At 39.1% G+C, this 12,430-nt stretch overlaps 1 long non-coding RNA gene across 1 annotated transcript; it reads right to left on the bottom strand.

The window, feature by feature from the left end:
- Positions 1–278: 278 nt before the first annotated feature.
- On the bottom strand, positions 279–11,335 carry LOC147655535 (uncharacterized). Its single transcript, XR_015288719.1, has 3 exons — positions 11,239–11,335; positions 8,319–8,434; positions 279–402 (listed from the first exon to the last, which is right to left on the bottom strand). It is a non-coding gene; the product is annotated as an uncharacterized LOC147655535 (long non-coding RNA).
- Between the last annotated feature and the right edge of the window lie 1,095 nt (positions 11,336–12,430).

Raw genomic sequence — 12,430 nt, 5'->3', positions numbered from 1 at the left:
TAGTGCTATTATAAAAATTTCTATAGCATTGGCAGAATTTCAAATTGTCAGGAGTCATAATTTTTCCCACATACTGTATATTGTACAGATTAGAGTTTTGCACTTCCTGCCAAAACCCTTGACATCTGAAAGCGCTGTGTGTATATTAGGGAGCCATCCTAAATCATCATTCTGTGCAGAATTCAAAGTCTGAATGGCTCATGAACCAAAGGAATCTTTTCCTGTTTAGAAAGCCTGTAGGGAATAGGAACTGATCAAGTAATTAATTCATTCTATACCTTGACATTTTGTCTTCAGTATGATCTGTACCTTTAACTGCCTATTAATAAAAATATCTCTTGGTTCACAAAGAGTATACATGAGCTTGAACAAGAAGACATCCAGGACAAATACACAAGCTACCTGTGAAGTTACACAAGGAAAGCATTACTTAGAGATCCTTGGTTGTTTAGCCCACTAAAACAAAACTGCAGATATAAATCATCTTTTAAAAAGGAAGAAACACAAAGTCAGTCTGGCATGGCTTGGAAACCTTTTTGTGGACCTAATAACTAGTCACTGTAGGACTCCAGAACATCTAGTAATTTAATTTCCCATCTTAAACTAATGACATCATACACCTCTGTAGATCTCCAAGTTTATATTCCACTAATATTTATTCCTCCAACACCAAGAGGCTAAGTCTGCTGATGGAAAAAAATCAGAAAAAAAAGATTAAGGGAGATAGCAGGCTGTTATAAATCAATCTGACATTTAGAGAAATCTGAGTTACACCCATCAGTGCATGCACCACAGCCAAAAATTTCTGTCTGATAGTGTTACACAGTTTTCGTCAATAAACTTGCAGTAACTTGAATATGGAGTGGCTTTTCTGAATTATAGGATTTGATTTTTCATAATCATTGTGGAGCTGTCATAGCAGTAGGGGCTCATTCCTTGTGCTGAATGTATTTAAGACGCAGGATCACTGTAGAGTAGCTGAAGCTGGCTGGCAGGGGAGCTCAGTATATTAACTCATGTGAGTGCAGCAGCCCAGGCTCAGAACCAGGGTCAGAATCACTCCCAGGCAGGTCCCACTGTCTGCTTCCAGCAGGACCACAGACAGTTTTTTGTCATGTGCAAGGTGCAGCGTTCTCCAGAAAAACACTTCTGTAGCTGACCAAGCCTCTGGAGATTCATTGTGCTGCTTTACAAGAAAAACAAGAAAAGATGCATGAAGTTTTATTTTGTATATACTTGTATGTTCAAGTGTGATAGGATCTAGTGATTCTCGCAGAAGTTGCAAAGGAAGTATTGGTGTTTGGACTGTGACTGCAAGGCAATTAAATGTCTAGCTGCCAGTTACCAGCCCAGGAGCTGTGCAGTTACGTAGCACAGAAATAAATACCATGAATGTAGTAAGAACAGTTCTGGGAGACAGGACTGCTAAAATGATGACTGAGATAATGCAAAATATAGGATGAATTTGTGCAGCATTTTGAGTCCCAGAAGCAGCGAGTACATTACAGAACAGCAAAAGATCACAAAAAAGTTATGTGGAATGTGAACAGACAAAAAACCCCTTTTGTCACAGATTATATTGGTAATGATATGCATCAAATGTTTGAGCATTTTTCATATCTGAAGTAACAATTTTCAAAGCAAAGCAATTTGAAACTAGTCTAAACCTTTACTTAGGCAGATTCAATGTGTCACGAAAGCTGCATGATTTTTTAGAAGTGAATGAATGAGCTAAACCCAGTTTCCTGTTACAAAAATTCTTAATTCTTGGCCAGAGCCTCACCATATGAGAAGTCCTTTCTTGCTCCTACCAATTAAGTTTATTATTTATAAAGACACTTCCAGAAAGATGTAGCTTGTCTTCTACACTAGTGCATTATTGTCTGATATATTTAACCTATTTTTCTTTGAAGTGCCACATTTAAGGTCACCAAATAATTTTCAGTTTTATTTAATTAAATTTTGTAATTCTCATTTAGAAGCATGTGCTCTGGCCTATAGAGTTGATTATGGATAAATTGCCAATTACTTTTGGACACGGAGATTGAAAGTGGTGCAGTGATTTATTTTTCGAAAGGCCCAAGCAGCATGGACAGTTAACTGATAGAGTTCAATGGAAATGACACACATGACACAGCAAGGTGCATTTGGAAGTCCAGATGTGCCCTTCTCTGCTTCTTTGGGCTGAGAGTTTCAAAAACACTGATGTGCTGAAGTGAAATGGGTACTGCTGCGTAAATGTGGCCATTACTTTGCTGGAGAGAATACTGGTCTCCAGACAGCTTGTGACAAGTTCATGCTCCTTCAGAAACTCAGTGCCAAGTGCTGCTTCTCATAGAAGAGCTACTTGTACTCTTGTCCAGTCTTAATTTATATGATCTTTCCTGTACTTAAGAGATGCTGGTTACAACTGTATATATGTAAAGAAAAAAAATAGTCATTTATTTGAACATTTTTAGAGACTTGTTATTCACCCACTTCATCTCCTCAAAGACTCAAGAAGTATATTACAATCATTAAGTTTATTTCCCAGAAATTTCGTTTAAATAATCATCAATTTCTCTTTACCAGTGGTTTATCAGGGCAGTTTTTGTAGCAGTTTTGATAACTAAGACAAATATAAACCTCAACCAGATTAATATAAACTTTTAATTGAATTCATGTCATTTGTCCTTTGATTTATGGGTTTTGCAGGTTGTATGTATTTGTATTTTTAAACATTCTTGAAATACCTAAATTAATTCACATAGGGATATAAGGAAATTATATTATCCTTCTGCATCTACAGAAATAATTTTCTCCACATTAGTCAAGGTTTAATTACAGTGGTGAAGGTTTTTCTTCCTACACATAAGATATTGCACATTTTAATAGATCTTATTATTTGAAAGTGTCTCTTGAAATTCGTCATTTTTCATAATTTGACTAACTTTATCTCTTTCACTAAATTAAAAACCCAGTTGACTTTTTCCTAGGTTTTTTGTTGGTTCAGTTTCCAGAGCTTGAAGTACTAAAGATCCTTCATCTTTTATTTTTGTCTTTGATGTAAAAGTTAAGCAGGCATTTGATTGACCATCTCTGTTTAGCTTTGACAGAGACTAAGAAAAAAAAAGGAGACCAAGGGAGCCTTTAGAACATTGACGTTTGAACTTCCAAGGATTAGTTGCTTCAGTGAGCTGTTTTCAAAAGCTAATTTCTGAAATGTAACTCAAGGAGAAGTATAAGGTATTCTCTGACATTCTCAAAAGGTTAAATTGGAAAGGAAACTGCACCTCTGCCTGATGTCCTGGTAAATGGTGAGGGACGACACCGGCTGAAGAAGGAGTGTTGCTTTTAGTCAATACCAGCTTTAAGTTTTGTAGTGCTTTCGGTAAGAAAACAGTAAGTATTCAGAAACATGTTGCTTTGACTTAATCTGGATTGTGAAGGAGGAAATGTTAAGTAATTATTAGGTGTTTGTAAAGTGACAGTGGAGACAGGACAGAATCAGAAGGCCATCATACATGAAGAATTAAAAAAAAATTAGAATAATTAATTCCAGTGTTATGTGGGAAAAATCAGTGCAAGTGGAATAAAGTCTGAGGAGGTGATTCAGATCTTACAACCCACATTCTTTATAGTTCTCAGTGCTTAAGAATATGTTTACATATCTGACTCCAGTTTAACACCAGCCACTTCCTTCTTTCACAGAAAATAAGACTTCCAAATACAAATGCAAAGCCTTAGTACTCCTGTGAATCTGATTCCGCTCTTCCCTCTATATTCCACTATGTGTAAAATCAATATTGTCTGCCTTGGGTTAATCTCATTTCAATATGGTACAATGACTGTGGAAGGGTGACAATCTGTAGAAGGGATTTCTCAAAGATTAAAGAAAAGAAGGGATATCTTCAAGTAACCTTACTGGTAAATTAGAAGTAGGAGTTTTTAAGCAGCACAGGGAAAACAAGTGATAAATGGTCCATTGCAATAAACATACAAAGAAGTTGTATTCATAAAATTCAAATAAGAGCTGGTATTAATTCAGTAATTCTTTCTTGCAGAGCAAGAATTGCATAATGGGAAATTTTCTATATTTCTTGCTTGAATTCAGCATTGCAACTGCTGGTTTGTCCAGGCACCATTTTTATCTGAATTTTATTCAGCAGTGGAACGTGTTGAACGAAAGCTGGAAGGTTGCCTGAGAGTGTGAGCTGTTCACAGATTAATAGAAACTTGATTAATTTTTCTATTGGTGTTAAAAATAAAATCCTTATTATTGTTTTCTGTGCTAGATATGCTTTTGTTTTTAATTATGTCATAAGGGTTTATATGACTTATGCTTTGAAACTCAGCTAATATAAATCTGATACTTAAAGAAAATTGTCTTATATTGCATTTATTATTCTAGAATGTTTTTTATTCTTGGTCACCACCAAAAAAAACCCCAGTTTACTAATTTATGATTGCAGTGTCATTTTTAAGTATTAAATATACTCAGCTGATATGTTAGTTGGCTTATTTTGTCTTTTCATCACATCTATATATAAATTAGCAGTGTTAGATTTACAGTCAAGTTTTATTTTAGTGCTCCCATGACTTATAAGAAGGTAATCTGGTAAGGTACCTCATTTGTATACATTCTACATAGCTTTTGCTGCAAATTGCAGATCACTTCCTCTAGATTTCAGTTGCATTGGATTCACTGAAGCTTTAACTATCCATCCTAATTATTTAGAGACCCTTATGGATAGTTATGGCCTTGATTAGTATAGACACAGACAGAATGATAAGTACAGAAAAATAATAAAGAATGTATAAGGTAATAGCAGGGAATGTGTATTAATCAAATTACAGAAAAATTGAAAATTAATCCTTAGATTTTTTCCTTCAGTATAGTTTTGAATGCATCCAGTAAAGTGTTTTCCACTATTTATTGATGAAAACTATCGTACTACCTGAGAGTTCATAAATCCCAGGTACATTTCATTTTTCATCTTTTTACTCTTTGGATAGTGATGTAGGTTGTAAATTAGAAACATTCAAAGCTGACAAAGACTTGACTTAAGAAATTTTAAACAAAAATACATCACAAACCTTGAGTTATTCTAAATCGTTATAGCCTTGAGGCTCCCTGGATGTATACTGCAGCATTTCTAAAGACATTCTTGGCAGCAGGAAAATTGCAAATTACCTTCAGGGGTCTCCCCTGAGGTCTCAAAGAAATTATAGGGAGAAAGGTCAGTTCTTCTGAGGGCCTCCAGTAGGCATCCATAAACTGGCATTATTCAGAAGTACTCACAGAAAGCAAACTCACAGGTACCAAACTGATGACTCCACAAAAACTGCTTGTCCAATGGTGGTTTTAATTTTCCTGTTACCCCAGTCTGCCTGAGTGTCCCAGTTACACATTCACCAGGTCAGTAAGTTAAAAGAATTCTGTTTCAAAATATCATTTCAAAAATCATTTCTGCACCTAGAAATGTGGGAAAAGTGGATGCTATTTTAGGTAAGGTTTGTAAGAACTTCCTGCCTTACAAGTTGACTGAAGCTCCACCAGGACATAGAAAGTCATAGCTCACTGTATGCTTGTTTTGAAGACCTCTCTCCTCTGTGAAGGCTATTTCCCACCTAATTCATTGTCAGTCAGTTTTGCTGAGGTGTTCAGTAGGAGTGTCACCAGCGTTTACTCAGATTTCTTGCTGCAGCTTCCAATGTTGTTTATGACAGAAACGCCTCTGAAGTGAGATCAGAAATTTGAAGGGAATCCTGACTTCATGAGAAAACCAGCTTTCCCCTGGTCTGAACTTCTGTCAAAGTCTACCATTCCACTAAATACAAATTCATATTTGTTGCAATTGTTCTTCAAGCATATCTAGAGAAATTGAGGGAAAGTTTGTTTTGGATAAATGTCTCTCTAGTAGTACTTTTCCCTTTGCATGCACAAAGAAAGAATGGAGCTCTTTCATCTTCCTTTGTAGGACTTGTTTTTGAGAAGGAAAAAGGTTTCTGTTAGAAAACCACTCATTTGAATCAATCTCCTCAAAAAAATATATGTATCAGGAGCTTCTCAATTGCAGTTAAATCCAGAGTGTCTTCCACCAGTTAATCTGCCTCCTCTTAACATTATCTAATCTCAGCTGGGGAATCCAAGGTGTGCTAACTCCACAGTTTTTGTCTGAGAAAGTTGCAGCATTTGTTTCTTTATTCTTCTGCTTCTACAACTCATTGTTTGAGCCTAAACTTTGGACTCAGGATGCAAATATACTCACACTCAAAACATCCAGTTGCATATTGTACATTTAAAGGAAACTGAAATTTTCACTAGAGTTTCATTTCCCACTTTGCGTAACGTGTTGCTGATCTTTTGCCTCTAGTGTTTATTCTAAAATTTCTCCTCTGAGGGGATGTGATGGTTTTGTCAGTAGCCTGGTTATAGCCTGCTGCAGATGTCTGAGTTCCCACTGCAGGTTAGCTCAGAATGAATTTCAGGATCTCGTTTCTTACCTTTTGTGTTCTTTTTGAAAGTGAGATCATTGCATCAGAAATTCATGATTTTTTGTTGGCCTTTTTTTATAATTTTTTCTGTACATGGGGATCTCTAGCCCACAGATTAGTTGGAACCATGGTCTATGTATAACCAAATAAATATATCTGCTTAAGATGATAGCCTGAAACAGCTGCTTTGAGAGGTGAATTGAATCATTCATGACAAGGGTCAAAAGCTACTTCTTTGACACCTCCCTACAAGAGAATGCTGTCCATGTGACAACCTAAGCACCAAGAAGCTAAAACGAAGAAACTTTCCTGTTGCAGGCAAGGGGAGAAGAAACAGCTCATTTTCTTGAGAAGTGTAAATAAGAATGCTTTCACACCTTCTTTTCTGAGCAGGAAAGAGGTGTTCTCTGTCAATGTCAAAATCTTCCCTGAGAGTGGTATACTAGCTATTTTCAGTTTGATAAAATTGATCATCTACATTACTGCAATGTTTCTTAAGGTAAACAGAAGTCCAGTTTCTCTCACACAGCCAAAACCACATTGAAAATCCATACATCTTTGTCCATTTTAATGTCTCTAAGATTTAGTAGAACATGTCTAATTTACAAGCGTTACAATTTTTGAGAATAGCTGAACTTTTAGCTCAGTCCTCATAATAAATGAGGATTTTAAGCAGATAAACCATTAATACTAATGGGATTAATTCCCTAGGAGCAGGAGAAAAAAACTTCAAGAGCTTTCAGAAAATACCTTCTGTTTTCATCATGTAATTAAATTGTAATTAAAGTTGCATTATACATTGCTAATTAAAGGGGAAAACCATCACTAACATTACCAATTACTCTTTTAAACAATATTAATATGAAGAAAATACTTGCTCTTCCGTTTCCTTATACTGAGCATTTCAAACATGATTCTTTCAGGACAGAGAGGAAAGCTGTAGGCACGATCCACTTTTCATGCTGGGATCAGGATAAGAATCTCTGAGTCAAAATCATGGAAACCACTCTAAGGGCAAGTGTGGGATATGTTTCTGTCTCTGTTATTAAAAAGTAGTGGTGGCCTATATTTTTTTTCACAGCAGCCTAACTTACTCCAATTTCTTTCAATTTTTGGGAGGCTATTTAAATTTTTCAAGGCTAGAGTGTGGACTCTTTCAGGCAGGTGTTGCATGTTTCTTCCTGTTTACACCACAACTACTGCACTGTGAATTCAGGCAGAATACAAACAGCCCTTGAGACCTGCCCCAGACAAGTAGGCTCAGCTTGAGAGAGTCACGTCATCTCCTACAGGGCACGCTTAAAAAGTTCCTTTGGGGAATTCCCCTTTGTTTGGTATAAACTTAGAGGGATCAACTCTGTGGCAATTATCTGCAGCAGCCTCTACAAGGATACAAGCCAGAGGTGGGGTGGTTTGGTCACTTGGTGTTCTGTATTGCCACTGGCTATGGGGGCCATTTTCATGGTAAATATGAAGTATTATGCCTTTAGTGGATTTATGGAACAGCTATTGCCTCGTTTCTGGATTTCATACAACTTTGTTTTTGGCTTTGTGACCTGCTTAGTGCCATAAGAGTGCAGCTATTTGCTGACTGCACTTTACTCTGTAATGGAGATGGGGTGAGGACTAATCCATTAATTTAATGGAACATTAAGATGAAAACATTGCAAGCCATAGAATCTCATCAGGATCCGTGAAGAAAGGCTGGGTTGTATTTACAATCATAAGCTATTTTCATTAGAAATTTCTGTTTATCAAGGCCAAATTTTTCATGCAAATGTATAAGATTTGGAGACATTTTGGTAAGGCATATTATATAGATGTTACACAGAATTTCTGACCTGATGGGTAAAAGTTCAGGTCCTTCTCTTCTCTGGGTCAGCCTGGTCGTTTTTGTTTCTTCAATTTTTTACCCATATCTGAGTTCAGATCCTGAACTGGTAAACTCCACCAGTACCTGGGAGGCGGAAGAAACAACAGCTAGACTAATGTGCTTGGATGGAAAGAAAGAGTGAAATTTCCCAGGAAACCAGACATGAATTAGCACCTCCGTAGATGCAGTCTGGTGTTTTGGATTTCTCACTCAGGCTAGGAGAGTATAGGTGTACCCTCAAGCTAATGAGTGTGGGATGTGTGCTCTCCTAAAGAGAGAAATATATAGCTGAAATAATTAATGTCTGTCTTATTTATCTTGTGTGGGTTTCACCCTACTTTTTACACTACTTATGTTTACCAGGATTCTTTTAGTTTTCAGAGAGTTTAGCACTTCTATCAAGCTGTCAACACAAGATGTGTCACACAGAAGGGGAGGCTGGTGCCCATAGTGCAGGACCAGCTTTATATTTGAACTCCCCCGGCTCAATCAGCAGATTCAGGTGCCCTGTGGCAAAGGCAGCAGCCAGCTGTGAACAAGGTGGGAGCCAGCAGGGCACAGAAAATTGCTTCTTCCATCTCCTCAGTCATTTGTGACACCACAACTGAGGGGCTGGCTCCACCCTTGGGGGTCCCTGCCACGAGACACTGATGAGGCCAGCTGATGGGTCTCCAAAGAGAATGGAGAAGGGATTGTAGTGCCCTTGGAAAGGGCTGTCATGGGGGCTGTGCCACTGAACATCTGGAGGAGGCTTGATCCTCTAGTCTGCTGGTGACACCAAACAGGAGGGACTGAAGCTGGCACTCAGATTGCCTTTAGGAACTTGGCCAGGACAGGGAGGCCTCCAAGACTGCTCCTGGGGCTGGTCCCCAACCCTGCAGGGACACACTCCAGATTGTGTGGTGAGAGGAGAAGACTGGTGGCACAGCGGGAGTTTCTGAGGCCTGGAAAAATGACCAGTGTGTCATTCCAGATGGGTGAAGGAGAGGGATGCAAAGTGTTTCTCTAGCAGTCATACTTCACAGCTGACTCATGAGATTGGATTAAATGACCAGAAGTGGCTGGCAGGCATCGTGAGGTCACTCTCACCTTCCAGAGGCCAGCAGTTTGTAAACCAGGACTGGCCACATTCCCTGTGTCTTGGAGGCAGCCCAGGAGAGCTGCAACTATGGGACAGCTTCCCAGCTCTCCCTGGGCTCTGTGCCTTAGTGAAATGGGCAGAAAAGTTTAACTCTTAACTCTTTGACCTCAACCCATCCCTACTATGTTTTCATTTTATGTGTCTTTGGTAGTATGTCTTATTTGGAGCTGATAATTCCTACGCAACTCAATAATTTCTCTCTTTGATGGTTTTGACCCCAACTGAGCTTCACCCATATGGTTTCTGAAGCAAAAATGTGACCCTGTCATTAGACACAGAGAACAGGAAGTGAGGAAAAGAGTTTTAGGGGAAGGATGCCGAGTTCAGCTTTCATTTGTCTTGAATGTAAGGGTTTGTCAGACAAAGATGTGGAATTTGGGAGAAGACAAAACTATTGTTAGAGAAGAAAAATTGTTAGAGAAAGTAATTGAAATGGGGGCCAAGAGAGGAAACCTATGGATGAGGCTGGTATCACAAACCAGAAAATAAGATGTTGAAAACAGTCATCATTGAAGCTGCACAAATGAAAAAATGCCCTAGAGAAATCTGTGTATGACAGAATTTCTCCTATGTTCAACTTCTATTCCCTTGGAGAAGTGCAGCAGTGGGACCTTTCCTTGTTATGTTTAGTCTCTGTTAGTTTAAGTGGAAGTTAGTCTAGATTAAAGACAGGCTGAGGAATACAGGCTGCCTTGGGGATCACAGGCAGAGGTGTCACTTGGCTTAACTGGCCATAGGGTGATGCTGAAGCAGACTTACTCCTGGTTAGAGTCACTGGACTTTGATCTACAAAATTTGTTCTTGATATTGTAGAGTCCTTACCACCCATTAGAGTATGAGGAGAATTGACCCAGATCAAGAAGTTCATTGAAGGATGTATCTTTCTGGAAAATACCATTTGCACTATAAAATGCTTAAAAATGACAAGTCCTTACGGAAAAAGAAAGAGGACTTTTTAACTTTTGCTTTGAAAAACATGGAAAATTTTCCAGAAATTACGTATGTTTATAGCCCATGAAACTAAAAAATGGAACTTCTGCACATGTACTGGATTGAAATTCAGTGCTGAGGAATAATCTGCAAAAGGGAAAATCAAAAAGTGCCTAGGAAGCAAATGCATACATTTAGCATAATATGGTCTACACATAATCTATATCCTAGTCACTTCTTCCCTAAGATTACAGACCTGAAATGTGTATTCATAAGCTTTCAGACAGTGCCTAATACAATGAGGTTACAAAGGTACTTGGTTCCTCTCAGTATTACTGCAATGTAAATTTTAAGTTGTACTGAGATAATGGTGTGAGAGTACAACTGGATTGAGAAGTCAAATATAAAAAAATCAGAAAAATACCAAGCTCATGCCTTTAAGCCTCCATGTACCTGTCTGACCCAGCAGAGCAGGAACAGTCTGCAGCTTCCTGAGTTCTGGTTTACCATGATCTAGAAGGCAAAGTCAGGAGGTCTCACAGCAAAGGCCAATGAACACTTCAAAGGAGCAGCTCTGCTTCATGACAATGAGCTCACAAAGACCAGCAATGGGTGTGCTCTTTGTCTGGGGCTTTAACCACATCTTGCAAATTCTGTAGGATGCTTGAGTTGGGTATTCAGCATGTTGCTGCCTCGTGCTTCTAAACCCAAGCAGCACTTAACACCAAATACAGCAAATAAGCAAACTCTGTGTTAAAGCATTAAACCTTCCTTGTGTGAAATATCCAAAAGAATTCATAATCAGATGAGCCCTCACCTCCCTCCTCTGAAGAAGCGTATCTCCTGGTGGAGGTGTTGGCCGACCGGCAAGGTCCGATGTTTTAGACCTTCGATAGCCAAGATGGCGTCCTTCTGGTCGGTGTCATTTCCGGTTCTGGAACTGTGGGAACCAGAAGAGGCCGGATCAGAGGAGGTGGGACCTGTGCTGGAGGGACTTTTTGATGAAGGGGGAGGATCCCAATGCGAGGGCAGTACCCGACACAGTGGTGGTACCCAACGTGAGGGGAGGACCCGATGCGAGGGTAGGAAAAGGGGGAGGTGGCAGGATAGGACTCAAAATGGCAGAACTGCCACTTTGTTGTGGGTAATATGAAAGGAAGGGATTAAGGAAAGGATTGAGGGGCGATGGAAAGTGGCTTAGGGCAGAGTCCAGGATGGTATGGCCAGTATCATCCTGGGTAAGGGACAGAAAGGGAGGGAAGATGGCAGGTGGTTGGTGGCTCATCTGTGCATTAACACAGGCTCCATCTCCCATCTCGTTCTCAGGGGCAGTGGGATTTGGGACACAAGGGGAGGAATCTGAGAACTGGGAAGTAGGGTTTGAACATGAACTTTTAACTTCATAAACCAAATGAAAAAGGGGATAAAACTTAGCAACCCTTAACTTTCCTTCTGTTTGGCAAACATAAAGCTTATCTCCAACTTGTCACACTGTAATTAGGAACGGTAAAACGATGACACAGACTCTCTAGCCTTGGTTACAAAAGAGAGCAAGTTTTATTCTTCCAGATCTTCTTTTATAGACAGTTCCAAGCAGGTTCAAACAGGTAAAACTCTCATTGGTCATGAAACTAACACATCACCATCACGAGACAGTTAGGAACATCACCCCTTGACCCTTTCTTACAAGTAAACAACAAGGAACAAACAACACCTGCAAAGGTTGTTTTCCCTCTCCAAGGACTGTTTGGATTCCTTCTTGTGATTTCTCAGGCCAGAGTGAGAGAGTTGTGTACTTGACTTTCCCACAGGCTCAAGCTAGTGCCTGAAGCCTAAAAATCTCTTATTGGAGATTGAGACACTGTCAGTTGCCACACCAGCTGAGTCCCAAAACCCCAATGAATAAACAAAATCTCTAGAAACATCAGGAATGTTTTTAAGTATCCAACAAACAAAATGTTTCAACTCCCTTTCTGAAAATGGTTTCCCTCTACAAATAAGAACTTCCC

This window comes from Cyanistes caeruleus, chromosome 1, assembly GCF_971803275.1.
Source record: "Cyanistes caeruleus chromosome 1, bCyaCae1.hap1.1, whole genome shotgun sequence".
Classification (NCBI taxonomy): domain Eukaryota; kingdom Metazoa; phylum Chordata; class Aves; order Passeriformes; family Paridae; genus Cyanistes; species Cyanistes caeruleus.
This window is presented reverse-complemented; position numbering and strand designations above follow the sequence as displayed.